Source organism: Oryctolagus cuniculus, chromosome 19 (genome assembly GCF_964237555.1).
Source record: "Oryctolagus cuniculus chromosome 19, mOryCun1.1, whole genome shotgun sequence".
In the NCBI taxonomy this organism is placed as follows: Eukaryota; Metazoa; Chordata; class Mammalia; order Lagomorpha; family Leporidae; genus Oryctolagus; species Oryctolagus cuniculus.
Window position 1 is genome coordinate 56,520,638 of NC_091450.1, and position 13,004 is coordinate 56,533,641.

Here is a 13,004-nt window from a genome sequence, read left to right on the forward strand (position 1 = left end):
CATGTAGGATCTTTGTCCTTAGTGTGCTGTACATTGAGATTTAATGCTCTAACTAGTACTCAAACAGTATTTTTCACTTTATGTTTCTGTGTGGGAGCAAACTGTTGAAATCTTTACTTAATGTATGCTAAACTGATCTTCTCTATATAAAGAGAATCGAAAATGAATCTTGACATGAATGGAAGGGGAGAGGGAGTGGATAAAGGGAAGGTTGCGGGTTGGAGGGATGTTATGGGGGGGAAGTCATTGTAATCAATATTCTGTACTTTGGAAATTTATATTCATTAAATAAAAGTTAAAAAAAAACAATAAATTGGTGTTTCATGCTTAGAAATCTACAGGCAAAAAAAAAAAAAAAAAGGATTCAAATTCTACCTCTACCGGCTGACACTGTGGCTCAATTGGCTAATCCTCTGCCTGCAGTGCTGGCATCCCAGGTTCTAGTCCGGTTGGGGTGCCAGCTACTAGCCCCAGTTGCTCCTCTTCCAGTCCAGCTCTCTGCTGTGGCCTGGGAGGGCACTGGAGGATGGCCCAAGTGCTTGGGTCCCTGCACCTGCATGGGAGACCAGGAAGAAGCACCCAGCTCCTGGCTTTGGATCGGCACAGCACCGGCAATAGTGGCCATTTGGGGAGTGAACCAATGGAAGGAAGACCTTTCTCTCTGTCTCTCTCTCTCACTGTCTAACACTGCCTGTCAAAAAAATGAAATTGTACCTCTACCAACTACAATTTGTGTTACCTTAGGCAAAATATAAAACCATGATAACTGTCCTTCTTCTGTAAAATGAAGACGATTATTGTACTTCATAGGCAGGTTGGATCAAGCAAATTAACATAGAGACAGCACAATTCTAGTAGTAGTGTTAGCATTATTGTCAGATATTATTTATATATAATATGATTTGATATTGTATATTACTTGTCTAGATAGAATTAAAACATTGATTATTCTTTCTTCTGTTAAAGGTAAAAAGACTGTGCATACATTTGTTTTAATTTTTAGATTGAAATTAAAGTTTGTGTATATCATATACATAAAATAATCATACATTCTAACAATACTGTTCAATGACTTTTGGTAAATGTATACAGGTGGGTAACCATTGCCACAATCCAGCTTTAGGAAAGTCCCATCACTCCAAAAGTTCTTACAAGCATTTTTGAAGTCTTTCTCTAATTTTACCAATTTTACCCAGCAGACCCATGTAAGTCATAAACTGCTATCTCTCCATATATATTTGCCTTTTCTATACAAATGGAATTATAGAATATGTAAAAAAAAGACTTTGGTAGAATGAGGTGTGTGGTTGAAGAAGGCTTGGAGGGGCAATGGTTTTATGCAGTGCAGTGCTCCAATGAAGAGAAAAATCAGTAGAATTTCAACTTATTCTTTCCTCCATTTTGGAATCTCCCAAATCCACATTCAATAAAACCATGAGATTGCAACCATTCTATTATTTTCACAGCAACATGTTGTAAGCAATGACCAGAATCACAAAACCATCTTTGAGAATTGTGGTGTTTACTTTGAAACATGAAAGGATCCTAAAATGTGCAAGAGAGACACGTCAGATTACTCTCAGAGGATCTCCAATCAGACTCACAGCTGACTTCTCATCAGAAACCCTACAAGCTAGGAGGGAATGGCGAGACATAGCACAGGTGCTAAGAGAGAAAAATTGCCAGCCCAGAATATTATATCCTGCCAAGCTCTCATTTGTGAATGAAGGTGAAATAAAGACCTTTCATAGCAAACAGAAATTGAAAGACTTTGTGGCCACTCGTCCGGCCCTGCAAAAGATACTTAAAGATGTGCTACACTCAGAAACACAGAAACACGGCCATCAATATGAAAGAAGGGAAAGGAAGAACACCTACCAGTAAAAGAGCATGGGAAGCTCAAAGCATATACTAGAAAATATTTCCGGGAAAATGGCAGGGCAAAGTCACTACGTATCAATAGTCACATTGAACATTAATGGTCTGAATTCTTCAGTTAAAAGACACCGTTTGGCTGACTGGCTCACAGAACACAACCCAACTATTTGTTGCCTACAAGAAACACATCTCTCTAACAAAGAGGCATGCAGACTGAAAGTGAAAGGTTGGAAAAAGATATTCCATGCCAACAGAAACCAAAAAAAAGCAGGTGTAGCCATATTAATATCAGACAAAATAAACTTTAATAGAAAAACTGTTAAGAGAGACAAAGAGGGACACTATATAATGATTAAGGGTTCAATTCAACAGGAAGATGTAACTATTATAAATGTATATGCACCTAATTACAGGGCACCGGTCTATTTAAAAGATATGTTAAGGGACTTAAAGGGAGATTTAGATTCCAATACAATAGTACTGGGGGACTTCAATACTCCACTCTCAGAAAGAGACAGATCATCCGGACAGAAGATCAACAAGGAAACAGCAGATTTAATTGACACTATTGCCCAAATGGATCTAACAGATATCTACAGAACTTTCAACCCTACATCTACAGACTTCACATTCTTCTCAGCAGCGCATGGAACCTTCTCTAGGATTGATCACATACTAGGCCATAAAGCAAGTCTCAGCAAATTTAAAAGAATTAGAATCATACCATGCAGCTTCTCAGACCACAGTGGGATGAAGCTGGAAATTAGCAACTCAGGAAACCCCAGAAAGTATGCAAACACATGGAGACTGAACAACATGCTCCTGAATGAACACTGGGTCATTCAAGAAATCAAAAGAGAAATCAAAAACTTTCTGGAAGTAAATGAAGACAACAACACAACATATCAAAACTTATGGGATACAGCAAAAGCAGTATTGAGAGGCAAATTTATAGCAATAGGTGCCTATATCAAGAAATTGGAAAGGTACCAAATAAATGAGCTTTCAGCGCACCTCAAGGACCTAGAAAAACTGCAGCAAACCAAACCCAAATCTAGTAGGAGAAGAGAAATAATTAAAACCAGAGAAGAAATTAACAGGATTGAATCCAAAAAAACATTAGAAAAAATCAGCCAAGCGAGAAGCTGGTTTTTTGAAAAAATAAACAAAATTGACACCCCATTGGCCCAACTAACTAAAAAAAGAAGAGAAAAGACCCAAATCAATAAAATCAAAGATGAAAAAGGAAACGTAACAACAGACACCACAGAAATAAAAAGAATCATCAGAAATTACTACAAGGACCTGTATGCCAGCAAACAGGGAAGTCTATCAGAAATGGATAGATTCCTGGACACATGCAATCTACCAAAATTGAACCATGAAGACATCGAAAACCTAAATAGACCCATAACTGAAACAGAAATTGAAACAGTAATAAAGGCCCTCCCAACAAAGAAAAGCCCAGGACCAGATGGATTCACTGCTGAATTCTACCAGACATTTAAAGAAGAACTAACTCCAATTCTTCTCAAACTATTCAGAACAATCGAAGAAGAGGGAATCCTCCCAAATTCTTTCTATGAAGCCAGCATCACCTTAATCCCTAAGCCAGAGAAAGATGCAGCACTGAAAGAAAATTACAGACCAATATCCCTGATGAACATAGATGCAAAAATCCTCAATAAAATTCTGGCCAATAGAATACAACAACACATCAGGAAAATCATCCACCCAGACCAAGTGGGATTCATCCCTGGTATGCAGGGATGGTTCAACATTCGCAAATCAATCAATGTGATTCACCACATTAACAGAGTGCAGAAGAAAAACCATATGATTATCTCAATTGATGCAGAGAAAGCATTTGATAAAATTCAACACCCTTTCATGATGAAAACTCTAAGCAAATTGGGTATAGAAGGAACATTCCTCAATATAATCAAAGCAATTTATAAAAAACCCACAGCCAGCATCCTATTGAATGGGGAAAAGTTGGAAGCATTTCCACTGAAATCTGGCACCAGGCAGGGATGCCCACTCTCACCACTGCTATTTAACATAGTTCTGGAAGTTTTAGCCAGAGCCATCAGACAAGAAAAAGAAATCAAAGGAATACAAATCAAGAAGGAAGAAGTCAAACTATCCCTCTTTGCAGACGATATGATTCTGTACTTAGAGGATCCAAAGAACTCTACTAAGAGACTATTGGAACTCATAGAGGAGTTTGGCAAAGTGGCAGGATATAAAATCAATGCACAAAAATCAACAGCCTTTGTATACACAAGTAATGCCATGACTGAGAAAGAACTGCTAAGATCAATCCCATTCACAATAGCTACAAAAACAATCAAATACCTTGGAATAAACTTAACCAAGGACATTAAAGATCTCTATGATGAGAATTACAAAATCTTAAAAAAAAGAAAGAAATAGAAGAGGATACCAAAAAATGGAAAAATCTTCCATGCTCATGGATTGGAAGAATCAACATCATCAAAATGTCCATTCTCCCAAAAGCAATTTATAGATTCAATGCAATCCCAATCAAGATACCAAAGACATTCTTCGCAGATCTAGAAAAAATGATGCTGAAATTCATATGGAGGCACAAGAGACCTCGAATAGCTAAAGCAATCTTGTACAACAAAAACAAAGCCGGAGGCATCAAAATACCAGATTTCAGGACATACTACAGGGCAGTTGTAATCAAAACAGCATGGTACTGGTACAGAAACAGATGGATAGACCAATGGAACAGAATTGAAACACCAGAAATCAATCCAAACATCTACAGCCAACTTATATTTGATCAAGGATCTAAAACTAATTCCTGGAGCAAGGACAGTCTATTCAATAAATGGTGCTGGGAAAACTGGATTTCCACGTGCAGAAGCATGAAGCAAGACCCCTACCTTACACCTTACACAAAAATCCACTCAACATGGATTAAAGACCTAAATCTACGTCCTGACACCATTAAGTTATTAGAGAACATTGGAGAAACCCTTCAAGATATTGGCACAGGCAAAGAATTTCTGGAAAAGACCCGGGAGGCACAGACAGTCAAAGCCAAAATCAACTATTGGGATTGCATCAAATTGAGAAGTTTGTGTACTGCAAAAGAAACAGTCAGGAGAGTGAAGAGACAACCGACAGAATGGGAAAAAATATTTGCAAACTATGCAACAGATAAAGGGTTAATAACCAGAATCTACAAAGAGATCAAGAAATTCCACAAAAACAAAACCAACAACCCACTTAAGAGATGGGCCAAGGACTTCAATAGACATTTTTCAAAAGAGGAAATCCAAATGGCCAACAGGCACATGAAAAAATGTTCAAGGTCACTAGCAATCAGGGAAATGCAAATGAAAAGCACAATGAGGTTTCACCTCACTCCGGTTAGAATGGCTCACATACAGAAATCTACCAACAACAGATGCTGGCGAGGATGTGGGGAAAAAGGGACACTAACCCACTGTTGGTGGGAATGCAAACTGGTCAAGCCACTATGGAAGTCAGTCTGGAGATTCCTCAGAAACCTGAATATAACCCTACCGTTCGACCCAGCCATCCCACTCCTTGGAATTTACCCAAAGGAGTTTAAATTGATAAAGAAAAAAGCGGTCTGCACCCTAATGTTTATTGCAGCACAATTCACAATAGCCAAGACCTGGAACCAACCTAAATGCCCATCAATGGTAGACTGGATAAAGAAATTATGGGATATGTATTCTTTAGAATACTATACCGCAGTAAGAAACAACGAAATCCAGTCATTTGCAACAAAATGAAGGAATCTGGAACACATCATGCTGAGTGAAGTAAGCCAGTCCCAAAGGGACAAATACCATATGTTCTCCCTGATTGGTGACAACTGACTGAACACCTAAAAGGAAACCTCCTGAAGCGAAATGGACACTATGAGAAATGGTGACTTGATCAGCATAGCCCTGACTGCTAATGGACAACTTAATACATTATCCCTCATAGTATTTTTTTTTTGTCTGTTCTACTTAATATGACTGGTTTAATTCTGTAATTATCACACAGTTATTCTTAAGTGTTGAAAATTAACTGAAATGTGATCCCTGTTAAACATAAAAGTGGGAATAAGAGAGGGAAGAGATGTATAATTTGGGGCATGCTCGGGCTGACTTGCCCCAATTGGTAGAGTTGGAAACATACCAGGGGATTCCAATTCAATCCCATCAAGGTGGCATGTGCCAATGCCATCTCACTATTCCAAGTGATCAATTTCAGTTCACAATTGATCATAATGAAAGGACTAAGAGTCAAAGGGAGCACATAAACAAGTCTAGTATCTGCTAACACTAACCGATAGAATAAATAAAGGGGAGAGTGATCCAACATGGGAAGTGAGATACTCAGCAGACTCATAGAATGGCAGATGTCCTAAATAGCACTCTGGCCTCAGAATCAGCCCTAAAGGCACTCGGATCTGGCTGAAAAGCCCATGAGAGTATTTCAGGCATGGAAAGCCAAGACACTCTGGCAAAAAGATCTCTGTGAGTGAGATCCCAGTGGAAAGAACAGGTCTTCAAAGAGGGAGGTGCCTTTCTCTGAAGGGAGGAGAGAACCTCCACTTTGACTATGACATTGTCTAAACAAGATAAGAGTCGGAGAACTCAAGGGGCTTCCATAGCCTTGGAAACTCATGACTGGTGCATAGGGAGATTACTGATGCCATAAACAGGAGTGTCAATTTGTAAAGTCAACAACAGGAGTCACTGTGCACTTACTCCTCATGTAGGATCTCTGTCCTTAATGTGCTGTACACTGAGGCTTAATGCTATAACGAGTACTCAAACAGTATATTTCACTTTGTGTTTCTATGGGGGTGCAAACGATTGAAATCTTTACTTAATGTACACTAAACTGATCTTCTGTTAAAAAAAAAAAGAAACTATCAATTCCCAAGTTGACTCTCACTGGGATTAAACATGACAATAAGTCTGATCTGATTTCATCATCATTTAAAAAAAAATCATCTATTATTTTTCACTTTATGTTTCTGTGTGGGAACAAACTGTTGAAATCCTTACTTAAGGTATACTAAGCTGATCTTCTGTATACTAAGATAATCGAAAATGAATCTTGATGTGAATGGAAGGGGAGAGGGAGTGGGAAAGGGGAGGGTGGTGGGTGGGAGGGACGGTATGGGGGGGAAAGCCATTGTAACCCATGGGACGTACTTTGGAAATTTATATTCATTAAATAAAAGATTAAAAAAATATGTAAATGAGCTATTTAGCCAGCAAACTTTCCAATAATTCATTTTGCAAAAGTTTCTCCACTCCTTCTGGTTCCCCTCTGCCTCTGGGTTTCTGTTGCCCCATATTCAGTCCATCCCTATCTTGCTTTACATGTGAAAATAGAATGAGGATCTTTCTAATGTAATTGGACCTAGATATTTACATATTAAAATATATTATTCATTAAACACTTATTGTTTACCTATTTTAAATCATCATTTGAGATATGTGGGATAGATGAATAAAACTGATACAAATCAGTGGATTTGTAAACCTTACATTGTATGAGAACCACAGTTTGTCAGACACTGAATTGTATGAGAACCACAGTTTGTCAGACACTGAACCATTTTGTTTTTATTTATTTAAAAGGCAAAGTAAAAGATAAAGAAGGCGGTAAAGAGAGATGAGGAAGAGTGTGATGAGGGAGAATAGAGGGAGAAAGCATCCAACCACTGGATCAATCATCAGGTGCCCATCTTTAAGACTGAATCAGTCCAAAGTCAAGAGCCAGGAACTCCATCCAAGCCTCCCAGAGGTGTGGCAGGACACAAGCCCTTGGACCATCCTCTACCGCTTTCCCAAGTACATCAATAGCTAGCTGAATGGTGGTTGCTAGCATTCAATGCAGCACTCCAATATGAGATGTGAGCATTCCAAGCTGTGGCTTAACCTGCTGAGATGCAATGCCTACCACACACTGAATTATTTTACACAAGTTACACATCCCTCACAACAAGGAGGCAGGTGCCTTTATCATCCACACTTTATATGAAGTGATAATAAATGTTTAAATGCATGGCTACATGTCCAGTTTTACACACACAGGAATGATTCCAATCCATGCATCTAACTCCAGAGCATACAGACTTAATCATGACAAAACCCCACACTTTATGAAATGCTGGTAGCACACAAATATGTAGAAAGAGAGGCATACTATACAATTATTCCCTAGCATGCTAATTTGTAATTGTCCCAATTATGTTTACTTCCCACAAGAAAGGATGCTTTATGAGCCAAGCAGGCCTTAGAATACAGGAGTTAAGGGAACACCTTACTGTTTGTTGTCCAGCTACTTGGCCTCTTTTGGCCTCAGTTTCCTTATGGATAAAAAAACCCACAACGTCCAACTCACAGAGTAACAGAGAGAATGAAAAACAAATGTGTGCAGAATGCTTGGCTCACAAGAAGCACAATAAATTGCTGCTGCTATCAGTATTCCTAGACACAGCACTTGCTCCCACAGCATGAAGCCAAAGCTGGGTATTCAGTAAATCACTGAAAAAATATAGGTTTTTGGGTATTTCTCATATCTTCCAGGTTCCTTGGATATTTCTACTCACTCAACAAACATTTGAGCAGTTTCTATTCCATGTTAGGCTGTTCAAAGGGTTAAACCAAACAGAAAAGTTGTCTACTACTCATTACATAATGCTATGGTTGTCACCCCCTAACTTGCCTTCCTTCCTAATACAAAATTAGAAGGCAGGCACTCTCTCTAGGCAAATTTACCAACATATTAAACATCTAACCCTAATGTCACTAGAATTATTTTACCATATTCTTGCAAATCAATGCAGTCTGAAAATGATTTATTTGTTTAACCTGTAAAAATAGGCTGGTTGGAATTATGATTGTGAGGCAGAATGTTAAGCTTGCACCTGCAATAAGTTACAAATACAAATTTCAAAACACATATTTCCATTATGTGGTGATTAACTGAGGCAAATTCTACTATGGCCTTGCTTGAGTGTTGATGCTGCAGAGGTAATTGAGGAAATGCACAGGCCCTTTGTCAGCATACCCCATCTGTACAAAGCATTAGGCTTGGTGGAGAAGATATTCCAGACTGTCCATGCCAACCAAGGATGAGAAACCGTAAATGAGAATTGGGGAGAAACAATACCAGGGTTCATGGTAAAAGGAAGAGTCCCGCCTTAATATGTTGACCATGCAGGTATACTAAGGACTTGTCCTCCTTTTCGCCAATGACCCAGCATGCTGGTTCACCACACTGATGAAGTAATACCTGATTCAGTGTCCAAGAGGTCACAATTATCTAGGCTATGAGCCCAGTAAACAGATGACTGTCACCCACAAAGGTGCCTGTGGGGTGCATGAACTACTGTGCCAAGGGACCTGCTATGGAGACTATCTGGGGGGATGAGCCATATCAGTGCCAAGGAGTGTCTGAAGCAACACATGAAGTTTATCTGAAATGAGACAACTTGGGATCCCCCTTCAACACAGCATCTAATAGTGACCACTTTGATGTGGATGGCCAGATGTGGTATCAGCTTGTGGAAAGTGGATGAAGAGGTGTCAGGCAGAACAGCACCTGATGGCACACCTTTAGCTTCATAGTTCTGAGTGACAAGCACAGCAGGAATGTGCTGCTGTGAACACTCCATTGCGTGGATGTACTTGGTTTTTTCTAGAGTGTTGAGGGTCTGTACAGCTTAACTTCAGGGACTATGACCATCAGGGCCAGGAGAGTTGGTTTGGACTGTTGTAGGAGTCCTCAAAATAACAGAGGGGTGAGCATTGGGGAACAGCATGTAAGATGGCTCTTTCGAGACCCACATCCTATATTAGAGTGTGTGGGTTTGAGTCCCACTCCACTTCCAATCCAGCTTCCTACTAAAGTGCATCCTAGGAGGCAGCATATAATAGCTCAGGTACTTGGGTCTTGCCACCCACACTGAGTTCTGGGATTTTCACTTCATAAAACCTGATGTTTTCACATCACAACCTGGCTGAATTCCAGCTATTGTGAATATCTGGAGAGAACAGTGGATGAGAGATCGCTGTGCCTTTAATGTGAATAAAATTAATTTTCAAAATTTAAATAAACCTCCTGCATCCATGTGGCCAGACTGGGACTATTCCAGTTGGGCCCCTTCCCTGTGGGGATGGCAGCTTCATAGACTAATTGAAAAAAATGCCTGAATACCTCAGTGGGCTCCTTTTCTCAGTTGTGCATCATTGTTTGACATACAAAGTTCATGATGGAGTGTTATTTTCCAGATCACCAACACACATTGCAGCAAAGGAACACCTTATGTTCATCCACTCTGCATGGAGGACCCCATCAGCTCTGCTTCCCAGATTATATGAGTCTCTCATGTGGGTTACAGGGACCCACATACTTCAGCCATCACTCCCTCCAAAAGTGCATATTAGCATAAAGCTGGAATTGAGAGTTGTGACTGTAACCTAGGCATGCCAATATAGGATGTGGACATACTAAGCAGGGTTGTAACACATGCCAAATGTCAATCCCTCAGGGAATTTTTGAAGTGCCTCTGTATATCCAAGGCTTTCAGAGAAAGGAGACAGAGCCTTCTGGGCCCTGCCCCTTTACTACATAGTTTCTGCTTCTCCCCAACATTGCACACTGCTTCATGTGTCTCTCTCTGTGCATGCTCACTTCTGAGGTCTCTTCAGGCAGACAGGGAAGAGCAGCAGAGCACAGCAGAGTGGGTCTGGGAGACAAGGCAGATTAGGGAAAAACTGGACTGTGACAGTTTCTGCCTGGATCCTGCCACTTAGTGTTTAGTGACCACATCTGAAGCAGAGGAAAATTGGACATCTACATGCCAAAAACTGAAATATAATATCTTTATATTACCCAGGCATGAAAGTCAAATCAAAATGAATTGAAGGCTTACATAAAAGGTCTGAGAATATAAAACCCCTTACAAATGGAAGCAAATTCATTGATATTAGTCTCAACAATGATTGTTTGATATGACACTAAGTGCATAGGTGACAAAAGCAAAGACTGAAAAAAATCTAAGAAATATTCTGCATATGATAGGAAAAACAGAACAGATAAAGCAAGGAATGAAGAAAACATTGGACAACCTGAGTTTGAACACAAACAACTCAAAAGCAAATATTGTAATAAAAATTGCACAAAGGATTGATCAGTTTTCCATTGAATATATACAAGTAGCCAACAGGTAACTTAACTTAAAAGGGGCTCAGAAACAGCTAATGAAGACTACAATGCTAGTTAAGACCACAGTGATTATCATCTCATATATGTTAAAATAATTATCCAAAAGTAAAAAGATAACATTGTCCCAGGGTGGAAAAAAGGAATATAAAAATTGTTGCTGAGAAAGTAAATTGTTACATCCAATACAGAAAACATTATGTAGGTCTTCAATCAAAATTAAACAAAGAACATGACAAAGCAATCTCACAACTGTGTGTATATCCAAAGGAAATCAAATCAGTATCTCAAATAGATACCTTTATCTCCACACTACTGGCAGCATTACCTACAAGAACAAGATATGGAAACAACCCTACTGTCAACATATGAATAAAGAAAATGTGATAAACACACATACACAGCAATCACAGACAACCTTAATAAGGAAATTCTTCCATTTTGTCAGGATGTGGATCCAAAAATATGAATGTGGACATTAGGCTATTTGAAATAAGGCACAGAAAGATAAATGCCACACAATATCACTCATATGTGTAAGCTAAGAAAGTCGCACTTAATCACAGAATAGAATGGTGGTTGTCACGGGCTGAGAGTGAAGGACATGGGAAAATGTTAGCTGAACACACATTTGCAGCTATGAGATAAATTAACAAAATTAACACCTCAAGACCTTAATATTCAACACAGTAAACAGTTGGTTATGATATCACATACTCACAACTTGCTAATATCTTCCATATTCTTTAATAACATAGGGATGTAATGTGATGGATATGTTAGATTATCTTAATCATTTCATAATGTATATGTACAAGAGAATTCCAGAAAGTTTATGAAAAAATGTAATCAAAAGATAATGTGAATTGTCCATACTTTTTAACGTCCCTCACATAGCAAAATATCAGTTTTCATACCTTGATGATACACAAATTGTGTCAGTCATACTCTGACAATCTTGAAAAAATTAAAACAAGCAAAACTAAACAGGCTCCTATATTAAAATATAAATCCAAAATAACTTGGTAAACTAGACATATCTACAGGATTTGGAAGACTTTCATGCAAGAAAAATCATTTTTAAAACACATAAATTTGAGTGGTCAAAATTTCTATTTTGAAAGTGCACATAGAGATGGCACCCTGTACAGAGAAAGTGTAAGTGCTAAGACGATGCCCAAATACCAAATTACAGGGTCTTTCTGCTTCTCTAAAACCTGGGTGAAAACCCCAAGCCAAATAAAACTTCTGTCTCTACCTTACTCAGTCTATGTTACTGTGATATTGGAAACATATGAAGGAGTGAGACATCCTAGAAACAGCTGTGTAAAGAGGTCAATGCCCTGGAAAATACCCTGCAGGCCACATATTGAGAAAACTCGGGGGAACCAGGTGCCTGTGGGGAGGGAAGGAGGAACCGACAGCGCCTGTCCTGCATGAACCGCATACACACAGCCCACATTCTCCCTAGAGACCACCCAGTCCCCACTGCACAATCGGGGGAGACGTGGAGCTACTGCCACACAGCTGGCCTGCTATGACTCTGGGCTGAGAAGTCTCACCCAAGCAGGGAAGGGGCAGGACCTCGGGGTTCCTGGGTGCCGGTAAAGCCCCCAACCCACGGGTCTGAGGGGACCGAGGGGAAGCCCTGTGCCAGCGCCAATATGGAGCCCACAGATGCCGGAGGCCTGTGTCCTCCTGGCCTTCGGCTCCGTTTTCCCCTCTCGGTACAACCAGGTCCACACACTCACCATGTCGCTGTTGTCAGCTTCCTAGGTGCCCAGCGTCCCCGGTGAGTGAAGGTGGAGAGCTGCAGAGGTCGACCTCGCTTGGGAGCCTCCTGGCGGCGGAGCTGTCTCCCAGGAGTTCACTCTGCAGGCAAA